Genomic DNA, 19,097 nt, shown 5'->3' with positions numbered 1-19,097 from the left:
ACTGGGTGTTGTATGTAAGTGATGAATCACTAAATTCTACACCTGAAACTAATATTGCACTCTATGTTAACTAACTGGAACTTAGGTAAAAACATGAAAATTAATGAAAAAAAAACATATTGGCTAGTTCTAAAAAACAAACAAACAAACAAAATGTAGCCTGGACCTGAGTTGCAAATTATTCATGTCAGATGGTTTTGTCTCTCCTTTTGTTTTTATGGGATATAAGTATTCATGCCTTATAATTAACTAAAGCAGGATACAAGGATAGCCCTCTTCTTAATTTAAATATAATTTCCCCTTATTGGCTCTAGGTCCTCAAATAATTACACATTTGCATTGAGGTACATTAAATCTAAATTAAGATGATACTATACTTTTATAGGGACATTTCTGATATAACTAACAGAGGAGTCTTTTGGATGAACTTGTCTATTCCCAGTTATTATGCAGATACTTAGGATATGAGCATAACCTCAAATACTAGTTTTTCTTCACTGTATATTTGTAGAAATCAAAGATATTGAATATGTTATTCATATATATGTAATATATCTATGGTATTACCTGCCTTTTCCCACTTGAATTCTAATATGTAAAACTTTATTATCTTTAATAAAGATATTATTATAATAAGTACTATTAAAGAGAAAGGCATTGGGGCACCTGGGTGGCTCAGTCGTTAAGCGTCTGCCTTCGGCTCAGGTAATGAGCCCAGGGTCCTGGGATCGAGCCCCGCATCGGGCTCCCTGCTCGGCGGGAAGCCTGCTTCCTCCCCTCCCACTCCCCCTGCTTGTGTTCCCTCTCTCTCTGTCTCTCTCTCTGTCAAATAAATAAACAAAATCTTAACAAAATAATAAAAATAAAGAGAAAGGCATTATTTTTCTCACCAATAATATTTGGTTCATTTGTTAGTGACTAACTATACCAAAGAGATATTGGTATACAAATTTTTAGTAAAAGCTTCTTCATGCTAGGTTTTTAATATCTTTATGAAGGCTTATAATTATTTTTTTTAAAGATTTTATTTATTTATTTGACAGAGGGATAGAGAGAGAGAACAAGTAGGCAGAGAGGCAGGCAGAGGGAGAGGGAGAAGCAGGCTCCCCGCTGAGCAGGGAGCCCGATGCGGGGCTCAATCCCAGGACCCTGGGATCATGACCTGAGCCGAAGGCAGCCGCTTAACCAACTAAGCCACCCAGGCGCCCCAAGGCTTATAATTATTTTAAATTATTAAAGAGATATATGAATTCTTCAAACTAAATCAATTATTTGTCAGGGAGAGCTTGGGTTTTTTTGTTGTTTTTGGTTGTGTGTGTGTGTGTGTGTGTGTGTGTGTGAAGTACATAGTATTTTAGTTAGGACCAGATTGTAAATATTTAGGTTTTGCTGGCCGTATGGTCTGTGTTACAACTCTGCTGTCTTAGCACAAAAACAGACATAAACAGGGTGCCTGGGTGGCTCAGTTGGTTAAGCGACTGCCTTCGGCTCAGGTCATGATCCCAGGGCCCTGGGATCAAGTCCCGCATCGGGCTCCCTGCTCAGCGGGGAGTCTGCTTCTCCCTCTGACCCTCCTCCCTCTCATGCTCTCTGTATCTCATTCTCTCTGTCTCAAATAAATAAATAAAATCTTAAAAAAAAAACCAGACATAAACAATACATCAATGAATATGCATGGTTAGTTCCAATAAAACTTTATTTACACTAACAGGCAATGGGCTGGATTTGGTCTGTGGGTCATAGTCTGTCAACTCTGGCTTAAAGGAGAAACAGCTGTGTGCCTATAGAACCACTTTGGTCAGAGAAACACCATGTTCATGTTGATGCTGCCTGTGTCCTGGCTACCCCTTGGCACCATCTCTCCAATCAGATAATGGAAATGTGTTGGAGATTTCTCTCCCTGTCTTCATGGAGATCATCTTAAGGAATTGTTGAGATTTATGTCCCAAATGAGATCTGTCAGTGCCAAGTGGAAAAAATATGAATTATTTCTACTTATTTTCTCAATAAGCAGGCCCTCTTTTGCAGCCTGATAGTTGGGCTCATCTTCTGTTATGAACACATTTTCTATTGTACTTTGAATGTACTTAGATGTACTTTGAAAATGACCTGCCATCCAGGTGCCAGGATAGTTGTTGCAGAAAGGAGCCAGGTTAGCTTGTAGATAGGGCCTCAGGAAACATGTTCTGGTAGTTCTGTGAGCTCTTACTGTGAGAGCCATCTTCTTATGTTCTTCATGCTATAGGTACTGTGGTCAAGTCAGATGTGAAACTGATAAGTTAATAAGTGAATTGATGGAAAATTATAATCTACAGTGAGCTTTGAATTGTAGGAGGTGAAAATACAGCATGTTGGGACTCCAAACTCAACGTCTCGTTTTGCAATGACCGTAATTTTCCAGTGAGAAAATTATCTAAGGTCTGATCTCATTTTTCCCCTTCCATTGTTGACTCTGCATCAGAGAGAGAACACTGGTCCTGCATTAGGACTGACATCAGAGGAAAGAGAAATGTTTATAGCTGGAGAGGACCTTAAAGATGAGGAAGAGGATAATAATTTTGATGACCACAACAATGATTGTGACCCCAGAGATTTAAATAGCAGGTTTTGTTTACAAAATGCTATTTCAATCCTATCAGTTTATGATAGCTAAAACAAAGGTTCGGGTTATGTGGCTTTTGAAAGCCTAAAGGAAAGAAAGTGAAACTGAAGTACTTGGAATTTTGCCTCCTGATACCCAGTTAGGAAAAAGAGGAGACAAAGCTTAAAATGAGACCCAGTTTGAAGAGTTTGTTTGTTCAACCTGCCTATTTTTCTAATAGTCACTCTGTTTCTTCTGCTGGTGATACTGGGTTTTAGACGAGTATGTGCAGTTGAACAGTACCTGTTCCTGGCTGCCGTTACAGACCCATGCAAACTCGGGGAGGCAGCCACAGCCCTGAAAACTCAATTCGCCCAAGTGACAACTGAACATCTGTGAACTAGAGTTAATCACCAGCTTTCAACCAAATGTGTCTTCCTGCCTTTCCTGTGGCTCTGTCCAAACCCTGATTGCTAGTCTTGCGTGTACTGACCACGGGATAATCTGGTATGCCCAAGTGTCCTTTTTTAAGGCCCTGTTCAAAATATGGCTCATTACCCTCTGATGTTTCCCTGAACAAGTACCCTCTGATGTTAAGCTTTGAATAAAATGGGAGAAGTGGCAGGGAAATGCTGCACAGAGTAGAAGGGAGAAGAATGTGTGCTGCAGTTTAATGACCATGATGAAGACAATTTCAACTACCACCATTTTTGAACACTCACAGTGGGTGAGGGACAGTATTGTTTTATAGTTATTATCTCATTTCATCCTCACATTACTCCCCTGAGATCGATATTATTCTTTCTATCGCATGTATAAGAAAATTGCGCCTTGGAGAGATCAAATACTTTATTAGATCTTGAAGTCATACAGGCAGGATTTGACCTAGTACTTATGAGTGTGTCCAAAGCACACACTCATAAGTACTAAGTGGTACAGTCTCCTGATGGCTGGTCTTTAAGTTTGTGGCTAATTAGGGACACTTGCGGACTCTTGACTCTCAAAGTATGGCCCTCAGCCCAGCATTACCAGTAGCACCTGGGAGCCAGTTAAAAATGCAAAATCTGTGTTTCCATTCCAGACCTGCTGAACACAATTGGAATTTTCACAGCAGCCCTAGGTGATACATACGCATGTTAAAATTTGAAAAGTGTTGGCCTAGATTTGTCTTAGACATCTCCTACCCAACACCCAATAGTCTAAAGGCCCACGGAAACGCTTTATCGTTGGGAAGGGGACTGAGGAACAAAACAAACAGAAACTACTGCAATGTACAAGAAAGCATTCACTGGGGGCCCCTGAAGTCCACGTATAGAATATTATAGAGGGGCTCAAGGGAGCCCAAGGGAATGGTGGACACAGGTTCATTCAGACCGGGATACCTTTGAAAGGGAAAGGGTCACTAGTAATAATGAAACTGGAACATTAGGCATAAACTAAAACTGCCTTAAGGAAACTGGGACATATGGTCAACTCAATTACAGCACCTAAGCCTTATTTGGTGAGAATCCATGGAAATATTAGGATTCTCTAGTCTGTAAAAAATGAGGGTGGGAAGATGGGAAGTTTAAAGCCTACAGATTAAAATGGGGTGACAAGTACTTGTTTATTAAATTATTTTATTTCATCCCCAGTATTTATTAAGCCCTCTCCTTCTTTGTCAGATATTTTATAGGCTGTGAGGATACAGAGGTGGACATAATACAATAGAACTTCACAGGACTAGATAATACCCCTTAATACATTAAGAAACATGATTATAGAATAAGAGTTAAGCTTGTGGGAGTCGTAAATGGAAAACATGTTTGTTCCATTTTTAAACCTGTATTTTAAGAAAGTGATATAGTCTAACATTTTTAAATGCAGAAATTCTAAAACAATTTTAGATAAACTCATGGAAATGAATCCAAAAGTGATCATCAAGGCATGTTAGGAAGTTAGTATTGGAGGAGGGATAAGAATGCCATTTGAGATGATAACAAAATTTACTTCCCCTCTCTAATATGTCACGTGGATCTTCTGACCCATATGGAACCCCAGGCCAAATGGGCCGTGATGAAACTTGGAACACATAAAAGCTTTGGAGTTCATCCTCTTTTGTGGGTTGTAGGATGGAGTATTTATCTTAAGGGTTTGTCTACCCTGAGCCGTACCTCATAAATGCCAAGTACAGCATGTGCATCTTCCATGCTGAAAAATAAACAGCAACCTCATCTTTTGTAAACAGTAATGCAATATGCTTAGTGAGATTTACAGATGCATCCGTTTAGATAAACAGTAAGAATCCTTATTAATAATTAGACCTTATGCAAGACCCATGGCCATGTATACTACATAGGAAAATGATTGTATGACCACCACTCCTCTCCAGTGCCTACAACAGATTCTAGCACATAGTAGGAAATCATTTAAAATTTGTGGGACAAGTAAACAAATCCGATGGCATTTCAGAGATGCTGAAAAAGGAAAGCAGTATTAGTGGTTCCTATTTCAGTTCTTTTCTCAGAGTGCAAGATTGCTCCAAAGCAGCTCACATAGATCATCCTAGCTCAGTGCAGGAAACCAGGAAGGAGAGGGCAAGGATTGACCTTGTGGCTTTGCCAACTGTCTCTTCTATTCTGGTTTTGTTTCCTTCATTTGGAGAAGCAGATGTGCCTGCCTGATAGGGCGGAAGCCTGGAAGCCCCAAGATCTGGAGGTAACAACATCCTGGTCTCTCAAGCTTCCTGGGTGATTCATTGGCCAGCCACAACTACAGAATTTGTCACTTCCAGAAACCCAACCCCATCAGTGCTCTTGCGAGATGGGCTTATATCCAGAGCAAGTAACAATAATTGGCAGATTATAGACAGCCATATTGTTTCCACATACTACTTCGTGAGCTTAAAGCAAACGAATTTAAAACTTGAAATATTCCGGGTGCCTGGGTAGCTCAGTCGGTTAAGCGTCTGACTCTGGCTCAGGTCATGATCCCAGGGTCCTGAGGTTGGGTCCTGCATTGGGCTCCCTGCTCAGTGGGGAGTCTGCTTCTCCCTCTCCTTCTGCCCCTCCCCCCTGCTCATGCTCTCTCTTGCACGCGCATGCTCTCTCTCCCAAATAAGTAAATAAAATCTTTTTAAAAAATAAAAGTAAACATGAAATCCTTAAAAAAAAAAAAAACCAAACTTGAACTATTCCTTTCTTATAGCTAGTTCCATATGAAAGTACTGGGTCAATTTGTCCTGTGGTAAAAGATCTGTCACATATGAAAGTCAAATAAGCAACACAGACCCCTCTTCTTCTATCTGTGAGGTAAAGTCATCTGTCCTCCTGTCCAAATCCCATGCAATTGTGCTTCCTCAGGGTCCACTGCAAATAGTATCATCTTACTCTATGCCAGCTTCAGCTTCTCTACACCCTCAATTATTTCCTCATGTCAAAACTCCTCCTTGAGCAAACCCCTCCTGAAAGCCGTCTCTTCTATCTTTTTCAGCTAAACCTCACATAAGGATAATTTACACTCAAAGCTACTTTACATACTCATCTCTATTCACTCCTCAGCCCTCTGCCCCTGACTTTCACACCATCACTCTTGAATCTCTTTTATTCAAGGTTATAGAAGATCTCATTACCAAATTCAGGAAGGTGAGCCCTTAATTGCATTTAAATTTGGTGGCCTTTGAATCCAACCCTGTTTCTTCCTGGCAACCTCTTTTCCTCCATTTCGCACAACTCCTTTATTTCTCTGGATGTCTCCGAGTACTACCTCTTGACCTACTCTGCAGGCATCTTTTCCTTCTTCTGCTCTTTAAACACATTTCCATCTTAGCCCTCTTCCCTTATCACTGTATACACATTCCTTTCACCCTGTTTCCAAGTCCATGGCTTCAGCTACCGTTTACTTGGTTTTAGGATCTTTTGTGTTGCAAGGAACAGAGACATGCTTGATTGTTTCAGATAGGAAGAATTCATTATGAAGTTACAAGGGAAGGAATGTGAAGAGGAGAAAAACATCTTAGTCCTTGGGAGAACTGGCGCCCTACTCCAGGCAAGACTCAGAAGGAACTCATCACTGTGCAAAATATGGGTCTTCAGCAATGCTAGACATTTACCAGGCTGGAGACTCAATTTGGCTCACTCTCTGTTTTAGTCTCTCTCCTCCCCACGCCTGACCCACGTCATACCTTCCTCCCTCAATCCTGCCTCTCTTCTTTACCCATTCCTTCTCTCTAGTCTCAAATACCTTCTCTTAACTTTCCTTCTCTTTCCCTCATGGCTTCTGTTCATTTGTGTCATCTTTTGCCTCCTGGTTTCTGCTTTTTCTCTGACTACTCGTAATTCCTTGGTATATACACTTTATTCTAGAACTTAAAACATTGCTATGATGTTTCCTTTTGCCTTCTTTCAGTGCCTTCTGGAAGTAGGTGGAATATGTATTTATGGGTGCATATATGTATAAATGAATGAAGGAAGGAAAGAAAGGAATGCAACTTTGAACCAGATCTAATTTCATCTTTGCATCGTCAGTGGCTGCCTATGGCATGATAGTTTCCAGTTACTGAGCACCTAGTATATATCTGACATTATGTCATTTACATATAGTTCTGAACTTCACACACTCCTAAAAAGTGATGGTATTTTTCCTTTCTTTTCATATAAGGAAACTATGGCTCTCACAGATTAAATTACTTGCACTAGATCACAGTGCCAGAAATGGTGTAGCCAGGATTTTAAAACTGTTATGCTTTTCAGGAAATATTTGAATACCTGAGTAAACGAGTGTACAGTATGGTTTTTTTTGCATTCCTTTTTAAATAAAACCAATAGTAACCAAGGTATATTTTGATTATAGTGATTAAAATAAGAGCTGTTTGGTCTTTTATGTCTCTCGAATTCTTAGCTTGTGAAAATACAGACCAAGAGGAGAAATAACTGTCTTTGACTTTGGAAGTCCTGTTGGATGGGTGGAATGGATTAGGAAGCATTCAGCTACAAGTAATAGAATACTCCCCCCTCCAACAGAATTAAAGAGCAATGAAATTGCAGTCTGACATCATAAGAAATCCAGAGTGGTGTTAAGATCCATGTACAAAATATTAGGATGGCAGGTCTTTCTCTGTGCAGGCTCTGTCCTGCTCTATTTGTTGGCTTTCAAGATGGCTGGTTGGTAATAAGATGGCCACATCAATTCCAAACGTCACGTGCTATCAGATTGGGACCAGAGAGAGAAGTACAGGCTACGTCTTCCTTTCTCCTCCTTAGCAGGGGACTTCCCTCGAATCTTCATATCTCATTGGCTGGAATTGGGTTGCCTGCTGTGGCAATGACTGTTGGTTGCTGCCCCTCTCCCGGCCTGCCTCGCACTGCCTCCCGTACAGCTAATTGTGGCCATGTGACCGACGAGGGCTTCCTGTTGGCTGGAGGACAGATACGTTTTCCAGAGCTCGAGCAGCCTTGTTGGACCCGAGGTAGCACAGCAAACTGACAGACAAGTAAGTTGTTGGGAGCCTCCTCCCTGGTGGCATTGTGGTGCTCCAGGGTGCCTGCCACCCGGCTTCTTTCTCCACCAGGGATTTGTACTTGCATCTTATTTAAAGCCACTGTTATTTTTATTTCTTGCTCTTTTTGTGATTGTTATGCAACTGAACTTAATCTGATGTCCATTTCCCTCCCGATAACAGTCCTGGCAGATGTAAGGGCATAACCACACTGACTAAAAATAATGAGGCTCTCTCATTGGAACCAGGGATGGGTCATGTACCCCTCGTCACACGGGGGAAGGTTGAAAGGCTAACGAACGTCAGACCTCTATTTGGAAGGAGGAGGGAAGGGGAAATGACTGCTGGATAGGCAACTAACAGAGGCTGCTCACCAAGTTAAGTAGCTTTCCCAAGGTCACATGGCTCGTTATTGGTAGAAGAGAAATTCCAGCTCAGGTTATCTAAGAGCAAGTTCGGTGGACTTATCTTTACCAGCTGAGTTTAGTTGACAATTTGTCACTGATATTACAAAGGAAATTCATTCAAATCTGGGAGATGGCACCCCAACTCTTAAACAGCTATTGCTTCATGGCTTCCCTCTTACCAAGATACAAATGGTTAGCAGTTCCTTCCTCACTGGAGGGGATCATCCGCCTATAGATGATGCTACACTCACATGGAAAAACAGCAGGCAGAGCAGACCGCTTCAGACTTACACACTTGGCCATGGGTAGTAATGTAAGAAATGTTGAAATGGCAAGTATTTGCCTAGCACATGAGCGGGGAGGGGGCCGGGTGGGGGGTGAGGTGAACTGGGATTGTTTCAAGTGGTAGGAGGAAGCCAACCCAGTTGTATGTTTGTGGGCTTTCTAAAGATTGAGGTCATTTGGAAAACAGTCTGCACTGCACCGTGCACGTGGGTTTCTTTGTCAACACCATCCTGGTGCTGACCCTCGAAGTTTTACTTCCCTTCACATACTGCGGCTCCGTTTGGGGATACGGCATGGCACGTGGATCTCAAGGGTGGGGGCCTCATTAGCAATTTGTGGAACTCGGTAGCCATCTCAAACAAGCAAAACCAGTAAGAATGATACTGCTGGAAAAATCCTGTAACTCAGCTTTCTTTTATATGGTTTTTTATCTTTCTCTTCTTGTTTTAAGAGGGCCTTCAAAGTGAAGTAGCAGAGGGCAATAGTGCTTTTGTTATTGTATGTCTGTATCTAGATCAAGTTCTCTTAGTCAACTGAAAAGGTGGGGAAAACATTTTGTGTTTGTGGATAGCGTTTGCATAAGATCCAAAGGCAAATTTTATCTATGTGATTGATTGATCACAGATTTTACAGAATGGTCTCACTGATGCTGCGAGGCAGGAGAAAGAAAACAAATCTGAAATCTACAAGATCCCTGGGAAGCATCTTCTCAGAAGACAAGGGAGGGGATATTTTTCTAAGTGTGAAGCAATACAGTGTAAAATTATAGTGTTTAATAATGCTTGTGCTAAGATGATTAGGAATTTTGAATACACTGGAATCTGGTGGTAGGAAGTTTGGTACTGAATGGATTAGTCTTTTATTATAGGTTTAAATATGATTTGGAGGTTATATTGACAGGACTTATGGGCAAGCCTGATTACATTTAATCTTCCTTGGGGGCCATTTACAGAATTAATTTGTTGATTATAAATAAGTTCCTCTTACTATCGAATGAAGTTTATTCTTTTGTTATTCTGAGTAATTAAGTGTTCCCAAATGTAAAAAAAAAAAAAAAGTTGCATATAAAAAGTCAGGTTTTTCTGACATCACTAATTCAGGTTGGGTCAATTGTCTCATGGAAGATGGATGTGACCCTACAAGATTTCTCTGTAGACTGATGCCATTACCCGTCGAAGGACTTGACACTCACAGAAGGAAGAAATGATGGATCATACAGAGTACCGGAAGTGTTTGCTCTCTTAAGGAAATGCTATGGCAGATACTACTGTAAGAAAGTATTATTAATCAATGGAGAATGTACCCATTCCGTTATCTATAGAGTTCTAAATAAGATGTATTTCTTTTTAAGAAGATAAATGCCTCAAATTTAATTTTGACTTTCTGTAGGTCTTTGCGTTGAACTGTTCATAGACATGAATGGATGGCCTTTATGGTGATAAAATAGAATAATAGAATGAAATGTCCCACACTGGGTTTTCTATTATAAAAAGGTGTGGAGTCAAGGTGTAGGAGAATTTACACAATTGAGATCACTTGCGGCCACCTGAGGAAAACAATTAAGCTCTAGTTAAGAATAGAGTTATACGACCTAGAAATTCCATTCCTAGATGTCTTCCTAAGAGAAATGAAAACCTATATCCGCACAGAAACATGCACAGGAATGTTTATGGCAACATTATTTGTAGTAGCCAAAAAGTGGAAACAATCAAAATGTCCATCAACCGATGAATAGATAAGCAAATGCAATATATGCATACAATAGAATATTATTCAGCTAGAAAAAGGAACGGTAAGTGCTACAACATGGATGAGCCTTGACAACATTATGCTAAGTAAAGAATGCAGACGCAAGAGGCCCATAGTGTACGATTGCATTTATATGAAGTACCCAGAATAGGCAAATACATAGAAACAGAAAGCAAATTCATGGTTGCAGGGACTGGGGAAGAGCAGAGTGGGGAACAACTGCTATTGGGTATGGGTGTCTTTTTGGAATGGTGAAAATGCTTTAAAGTTGATTGTGGTGATGGTTGCACAACTCTCTGAACATATTAAAACCCACTGGACTGCAGACTTTTAAGATGGTGAATTTGATGGTATGTGAATTATATCTCAGTTTTTTAGAAGTGATAGTTAAGACACAAGTTTGAGCAAAAGCAGACCTGGTTGGTAATCCTAGCTCCTCTGCCTACACAGTAGAGATTTATTGAGAGAGTTGCTCTGTCCCTAGCATACCGCTGGTAATGACTTAGAGGATACCCGAGATGATCCCTGGGCTGTAAGTGACTTATTAGCACAGAAGAGAGATGCTGTGTGTCACTCAGGCAGATCTGTGCAGCCAGCTGGAGAGGCCCCATATTTGAAAAGGGCTGCAACATTGGGGGAAGGAAGGAGAAAAAAAAATAGTGCCGCTATTTGAATGCAATGGGTAGAATTAGGAGTCTGATCAACTGAGCAAAAAAATACCAAATTTGGATCCCAATAAAGGCATGAGCCCAATCATGAGAGTGTAGGATACAGATCTCTCTAACTCCACCGCTCATCTAACTTAAAAAGAGAAAGAATTTCCCACCAACTGAATGAGAGAAAAACCAGGAATCCTGTGAATCAGAGCCCCCTGGATTTCATCCATCTGCATTGCTCTGGAAGTGATTAAGTCCAGTGATGAACCGGTGTCTGTAAAGAATGATGCATTGTGTATGTGTCTGTCATTTTGATATTAATTTAAAAGGTAACTAGAAGAAAATGACTTCCCAGTTCAGTGCAGTTTGGGGGTGGTTCATAAGCACAGCACCACGGTAATTAAAATCTACAATGCAATGCTCAGAGGCTGCAGGAGCAAAGGCCGTGGTATTCTCAGTTGACCCGAAGACTCACCTACTGGCAGGTCATAGAGCTGTGATGAAATTCCCCAGCAATAAAAGGTGAAAATGAATTAACCGGAGCCACGGACTCAGTTAGGACTAAGTGCATAACCAAGAGCAATAAAGAGGTAAAGCAGATATTTGAAAATGTGCTCCCTTCAGCCAGTATGCCCTACAATAATGTTCTCACCTGACTTTAACTCTGTAGCATCGTTTTCCTCGTTTCTGGGTCAAGGCAATGTGGATGTCTTGTGTTATTTAATGACGTGACAGATTCTCAAGTTGCTTTGTTGTAATTTAACTGTATAGTGATTAGATGGATATAAATCTTCTAGAGAGTTTTGTTAGTTATTAAAAGGTACCTATATTATATTAAAATACAACATATGCTATGTATCTTACAACATTATATCAAATAATGATATCGAATCATTATAGTATTGAAGTACGGTCTAACAAAATTCATTAATGTCCCATCAGATATCAGAAAAGTATAATATTTTTGAAAAGACAAGTTAAAAAAATGACCAGCGATTGAAAGATTTAAGAAGAAAACCCATGTTGACCCACTACTACTACTATGATATTTTGCCACAAAATAGCCCAAACCATGTTTTTATCACTCTGACGTCCAAATACTTCCAATTAGGTTAGGATCGTTTACCCTAGTGAAAGCAGTCAAGCAAATATCCACTTGGCCTAACTAGACTTTCCACTGTGGGTGAATCATTCTTCATTCTTTAACCTGAATCCCCTGGAGAAAGAGTCGAAGGTTAACCGAGCAGCAAGGGGCTGGGGAGCACCGGCTGCATGCCCCGTAGCTAAGCTGTTGGGGCCGACGTGAAGAAGCGTGAGGCATCATCCCATTCTTCAGAGGGTGTGGATAGCGTATAGGGTGCTGGCAAAACTGTCTTCAGAATAGGATCAGCCTTAAGTGAACTTCTAAAGTTTGGTTTGGGCCTTTATTATTTAATTAGCATGGATCTATTTATCAAGGAGACTCTGCCACCTGCTACACTCCTTAGCCACCCAGAGCCATCGGTAAACTTCGTGTCTCCCCTTTCTAAGCATCTCCTTCTCCCTTAATGAACCCCTGCCTCTTCTTCCTATCTGTCGTCAGAAGTAATGTAGGAGAATTGAATCACAGTGGTGGGACCTCAAAGGTCATATGTTTGGCCTCTCCCCCAAAGCAGGAATCTTTTGCTCCACGTTGAGGATGGATGAGCCAATGGTTATCTGCACGAGCCTCTGAGTGTTAAGAGTCCCCTTACCCCTAAGTCACTTATGGTTGGGTAAATGTTTTCTTTAGGAAGGATCTCCTTGGGAAAGGCTGGGCCTACTCCCCGGAATTCCCATTCAGTCATTTGAAATCTTCTCTCTTGAAAGAGAGGCCAGATCTATATCTATTGAGGGGATCATATGGTTCTTGTTATTTCTTCTATTAATGTATTGTATCACATTGATTGATTTGCGGATGTTGAACCAACCTTGCAGCCCAGGAATAAATCCCACTTGGTCGTGGTGAATAATCCTTTTAATGTACTGTTGGATCCTGTTGGCTAGTATTTTGGTGAGAATTTTTGCATCCATGTTCATCAGGGATATTGGTCTGTAATTCTCCTTTTTGTTGGGGTCTTTGTCTGGTTTTGGGATCAAGGTAATGCTGGCCTCATAAAATGAGTTAGAAAAAAAAAAAGAAGATAGTAGGAAGGGAAAAACGAAGGGGGGGGGGAATCGGAGGGGGAGACGAACCATGAGAGACTATGGACTCTGAGAAACAAACTGAGGGTTCTGGGGGTGAGGGGTGGGGGGATGGGTTAGCCCGGTGATGGGTATTAAAGAGGGCACGTATTGAATGGAGCACTGGGTGTTATAGGCAAACAATGAATCATGGATCACTGCATCAAAAACTAATGATGTAATGTATGGTGATTAATATAACATAATAAAATTAAATTAAAAAAAAAAAAGATAGGCCAGATCTACTACTGAATTTACCTGCTGGCCAGTCAGCATTTCTGTTATCCCACATTTCTGTTATCCCAACCCCAGGCAGCCTAAACAGCCTTAATTCCTTTTGTGGACTTCAAAGTTTTGTTAAATGACTTTCCAGAAACTTCCCCTCCTATCCACACTACCCTATTCAGGGCTTGCTGGATGCATCAGTGTCTTTCAAAGGTGTGGCCTCTGAAACAGTTTGCTGCTCCAGGAGTATCGTGGTCTGGGTGGAACCTAGGGCATTATCACTTTTCTTGAGTTGGATTCTCAAGTTCTTCTCATGCAGCCTAAGTTTCCTTTACCTGGTTTAGCACTTTGGTCAGATTTCCTTTGAGCTTAGTGGACAAAGAGCTCTACCTATTCCTCAAGTCACTTCTCTATCTCTGATTAATTTTGTTATAATTTAAATGCAAACTTCTCTCTAATTTTTTGAATCTTTTTGTTTTAGTCTCATTCTAAACATTTGAGCTAATTAAATTATTATATGTAAACTTAAACTATATTTTAAAACCCTAATTCTCTCTTATTACCTATTTTTCCTAGCTTAGTGCCATCTGCAAATTTGATAAGCATGATCTAGACTTTTATGTCAGTTTTTGATGAAGTTGTTGAGCAAGCTGGGGCCAAGTGTCTGCCATTGTAGTTTTGCCCTCTTTGTTAATTAGTTCTTTCCTTTTTTTTTTTTTTGAGACAGAGAGCGCGAGAGAGCGGGGGAGGGGGTGGGTAGGGAGGGACAGGGGGAGGAGGAGAGAGAATCATCTTAAGCCTGACTTGGGGCTCGATCTCACGACCCTGAGATCATGACCTGAGCAGAAATGAAGAGTCAGACACTTAACCGGCTGAGCCACCCTGGTGCCCGGGTTAATTAATTCTTAAGTTCACATGAATGTACAACCATTTCTGCTACATTTTACTGTCTGGTCCACAAAGGTTCCAGAAAGATTTGCCCAGTACTTCACTGAAACTGGTCATTTATGTAAACCTTCGGGCTCCTTGGTAATGGGAGAAAAGTGGAGATAGATGGTCTGTTGAGGAAAAATATATTGAGGCTGAGGAACTATTGGGACATCCTTCTATATAAAAGAACTGTCGATTCCTATGTTTACCTTTGAGTTTACTCTATCGTAGATCACATTCCCTTCCTAACTAAAATTCTGTGGTGTAGTGAGTATGTATGAGTAGTCCTTATTTCCCATTAAAGGATGATGATGATCATGATGGTGGTGGTGGTGGTGGTGAAAAAATATGTGTATATATTTCATTTAATCATGAGAGTGAGCTTGTAGGATAGATGTTGCACACTGACCCTGGACCCCCACTAGTTTGGACATTCACAACTATTAGGCTGTCTTTGGTAGATAATGGAAACCATTAAAGAAGTGCAAGGTGGTAAACGTTAACTACTGTTCCACCATATCCCTATCAGGTTTTATGAAAGACCAAATTCTTCCATACATATAACCATTTATTAGCCATCAGGCACCAAAAATCCAACCTGTCTTGTTAGCTTGGCAACAATAAAAAGTTAGCTTCTCTATCTTTTCAGGTATTCTGAGCATCTCTGCATGAAAAGTTTGCCTGATGCAGTCACAGAATATTATTGGCTCATTAGAAACCCCAGGCAGTGACTTGTCTAGAATATGACTGCACCCACTTTATGGACACACCCTCTCCAATGATGGGGTCAAGGAGAGTGACCAGAAAGTCTGAGAGGAAGTGGAGCAATTAGGGAAGAAGGAATTGAAACAAGGTGGGACCTGGCACAAATTCATTCGGGCTGCTTGCCACGTATTCAGACTCCTTATCCTAAACTGGGTTTGATCAACTACCAAGAAATAGGTGTGGCCTTTGGGACAATTTAGCCCAGATTAACATATCCGCCATCCTTCTTCTTCTTTTTTTTTTTTTCTGGTGTTTAATTTTGTCTTGTTTCGTTTTGAGTATGGTATAGCATTACGGTTGAGCAAGACAGATTGCTTCTGGTCAGGCAGGTGCACCCCAGCCAATGTATCAGCGCTAAAGACTTCTGAACACTGGTCAAAACTGGTAAATTCCCTGAAAGGAAGAAGTTTGGTTCTCAGGGTGAATTGAAATTAGAACTTTTTTAAAGGCTGTTTTTATTTTAAAATGCTTTTGCCTGGGAGAGAGCACTATGTGGAATTAATACCTTTTTCTGTTTCCGCAGCACCATACAGGTTTACCTAATGTGGATGGGGAAATTATTTTTTGCCTTCTTTCCAAATGCCTATTAGGGAACACTTTCTTTCTGGGGCTTACCTCTGTGTGTTGATCAGACTGAGCAGTCCAAGGAGCTGTGGCCACTCCAGAGGGTGGATTCGTGTTGACACTTCTGCAGTAGTGTAAAGGATAATACTTTCAACAACTGATGCAGGTGTGCACACTTGCATCTCACTTTCAGTTTGGAAACCTGTTAGTGGGGCAGTAATTTCTGATTAGCTGCCCACAGATGGATATGGTCCTGAGTATGCTTGAACTCAATAGTCCACTTTGAAGGCATTTTTAAAGGTCAGTTAGCATCCATATTGTGGGCAAAAGCAGCATGTACCTATGCACATATGCACAGTATATATATATATATATATATATATATATATATATACACACATCAGTCTAGGTGAACATGGTATATATACATAGTATACAAATATTTATTTATATCTACATATATTATATACCAACTAAAAGATCATTCTCAGGCATTTATTTTAAGAATAAGCCCAGATCTGCTCTTACTTCATTTCAGATTCCCCATGGATTCGAGAATATTTTATCCTTGGGGATGATCAAGTAAGAAAGATGTAAGAGCAAAGCTGAAGTGTCATTAATGACTGTGTAGTGGAGATCATTCAGGTGTGCTGAAATCTCTTCTGATCCCCTCCCTGGAGGACGGGTCGCTACACTGAACTTGGTGCTTGTCTCTGCCCTTGCCCTTTGATCAAAGACTGATCAACTGACCTTAAGAAGACATCGGATTTGGGAAACCCTCTGCTCTTCCATGGACCGCTGTGGTCTCCTGTGGTTCCTGTGCTGTCTTTAAGTAAATAACACAGCTCTGTCTTCTTCGGCTGCAAAAACTGAAGGTATATTGAATGTACCTGCTTCAGCACCACCATTGTGTCCCTGGGACGTGTTAACAGTGTGCATTTTTAAGGCTCCGAGGCAGTGAATATTTTTCATCTCCTAGCAGAGTACAGTCTGCTAATGAAATCGTCCAACATCTCCTCTGCTGTGTTGTTAGCTCCGTGTATGTGTGTAGAATTGATTCAGATTTGTAATTCATCAACTTTTACTAAACTGTCTTTGCCATTGATGAGAACAGTATCCTTTGCACGTGTAAGTTTCACTAATCCAAGAGGACCTATTATGCAATAGAGAGTCTCTCGGTTGATTTGAACATGATGTTACTCAGGCCCCAGGTCTAATCTTGATTACAACTCTTTCACTTTCTGTCCCATGGCTGAGCATCTCCATGCTTTGGCTGGTTGTCCTACAGTTGTCTTTTTGGCCTGGGGAGGGGCCAGTCGAGAATGTAGATGAACAAGTACAAATCAATCCCCAGAGCAAGGAAACAACAGCTAAAGTACGCAGTTCAAGCCTGGATCGTGGTTCAATTTTTCCCCAAGAAAAGACAAAGACACTTCTGTGTAGATGAAAACATGTTCGCATGGAACATTGCACGGTGGAGCGTGTGCACGCATGCGATGGGTCTAAAGTGTCCTAATGAGTGTACATGTGTATGTGTGTCAGGGAGGAGGTAGACCTGTTACTGTGTTAATGATGACAGTAAAATATACCTATTAGTCACCATGGCCAGGTGCCAAGTGTTGTGCCCGCCGTAGGTTTATCCGTGCGACGCTTGACTATAAGGATCACCCAAGCACTTCCAGAAGGGAAAGGTGAGGATTGATTTGTCAATGCCTAAGGGTCTCCCAACGTGTGGTCTACAACCGTGTTTGTCAGTGAGCTGTTTGGCCTCGGCAGGAATTTTCCCACAGAAAGGATGTTCTAACTGGCAGGCTCCCAGGACCGCCCACAAATCCATTTAACCATAACAGAACTGATGAACACTGTCAGGGCTAGAGTTGGCTTCCAAGTGGGAAGTCAGCCTAGTATTAATAGCACAGTTCCAGCTGCCCTGTGGGCCCAGCGGACTTCTGATGGACCCGCCTGGGAACCAAGGCACTCTTTGTAACATTTATGGGAAATGGATTCCTCGGTGAGCGTGGTGGGAAGGGAATACTGTGGTGGCTTGAGAACCATGGCTGCCCATTTCTCCCTTCTACTCTAATCACTACCAGCACCGGCATCCAGCAGGAAGAGACCAAGGAATCCTTCTCCCGCCTTCAGACCTGGGGAGAGCCTGCCCTAGTCCTGGTCCGACTCACTTGGGTTGGCTGTTCCCACGTACAGGATATTTGTAAGTTGGGTGTTTCTAGGTCACCTGTATTTAATTATGTGATATTGATATTTATTTTAACATGGTGGCTGTTGATCCAGGCCAAGTTATATTATAATTTAAGGTTTATTTTTGTCTTAACAACTTTTATTCATTTTGACTAATTTCAGCCCTGATGATGTTCTTGTGCTTCTTTAGTGAGTTAAAGCCATTAGTTTTATGCAAATGGAAGGGTGTGCGTGGTTGCGCGAAAACATTCCATTTTCTGGTTACAGGAGGAAATGGGAGAAATGGGTGGTGCAGAGTGTGTGTGTATGTGTGTGTAGGATTGGACTATGACCCAAAGGTGTGTAATTTGAATATGACCTGAAGGTATGGTGTTCAGACCAAGACATGCTTTAAGGCATTAAAAATCATGGTTGTACTCAAGGGAGCTCTTCTTCACTAGTGTGTTTAGAAATATTTCTGACCATTTTTTCTTTGGGCAAAGGTATTAGAATTAAAAGATTTTTCTCCTCTGGGAACTCTTTGAATAGGTTAATTTTTTAAAAAGGACTTTTAAAGACTAGATGGCAACCAGTAAATTATTTTCTGCTAATCCTAAGTAAATTTTTCTGTGATGTAAGTGCTGTATCCAAGGTATCTTATGGGGTGCACATGGCCCAAAGGGAAAATAATTTGTTTGGTAACTTGATTTTCTTCTTTTTTCCATTATTCACAGGTTGTCAAATTCATCCTGTCTGGGCAGTACAAATGTGGGAACTTGTAAATGAATAACAATTTTAAAGCATAAATCAACTGAAATGCGTATGAAACCTTGCTGGATTCTTAGGAGGTCTCCTGATATTTCTGAACCACACTTCTCTTTTCTAGGATTCTCTTTTGGGACACAGTCATAAATGCAAAAGGAAGATTTCAGTACCAAATTACATTCATCTTTAAAATATTGGGCCTCTTCAGCCCCTCCCAAACATTGTAAAACTCTCTGGAGTTTGAACTGCTGAGACATGGACTATAACTCTTCTTCCAAAAGACTTGTTACAGAAAAACTACACTTTGGGGTTAT

General features: G+C 40.9%; 1 protein-coding gene across 6 annotated transcripts in view; it reads left to right on the top strand.

Annotated features, from left to right (window-relative positions):
- Window positions 1-19,097, top strand: part of ARHGAP6 (Rho GTPase activating protein 6) — a 474,622-nt gene that overhangs the window by 283,443 nt on the left and 172,082 nt on the right. The window contains exon 1 of one of the 6 annotated variants that reach the window (XM_064573731.1): window positions 16,419-18,052. The exons of the other annotated variants lie outside the window; for them this stretch is intronic. The gene's annotated coding sequence lies outside the window, so the exon portion shown is untranslated. Of the gene's footprint in view, window positions 1-16,418; window positions 18,053-19,097 lie in introns of those variants that run through there. 6 annotated transcript variants of the gene reach the window in all.

Source organism: Mirounga angustirostris, unplaced genomic scaffold (genome assembly GCF_029215605.1).
Source record: "Mirounga angustirostris isolate CCGP_5_RB_7025 unplaced genomic scaffold, mMirAng1.0.hap1 SCAF_11, whole genome shotgun sequence".
Taxonomy (NCBI): domain Eukaryota; kingdom Metazoa; phylum Chordata; class Mammalia; order Carnivora; family Phocidae; genus Mirounga; species Mirounga angustirostris.
The sequence above is the reverse complement of the archived record's forward strand: the minus strand, read 5'-3'. Positions and strand labels throughout refer to the sequence as shown.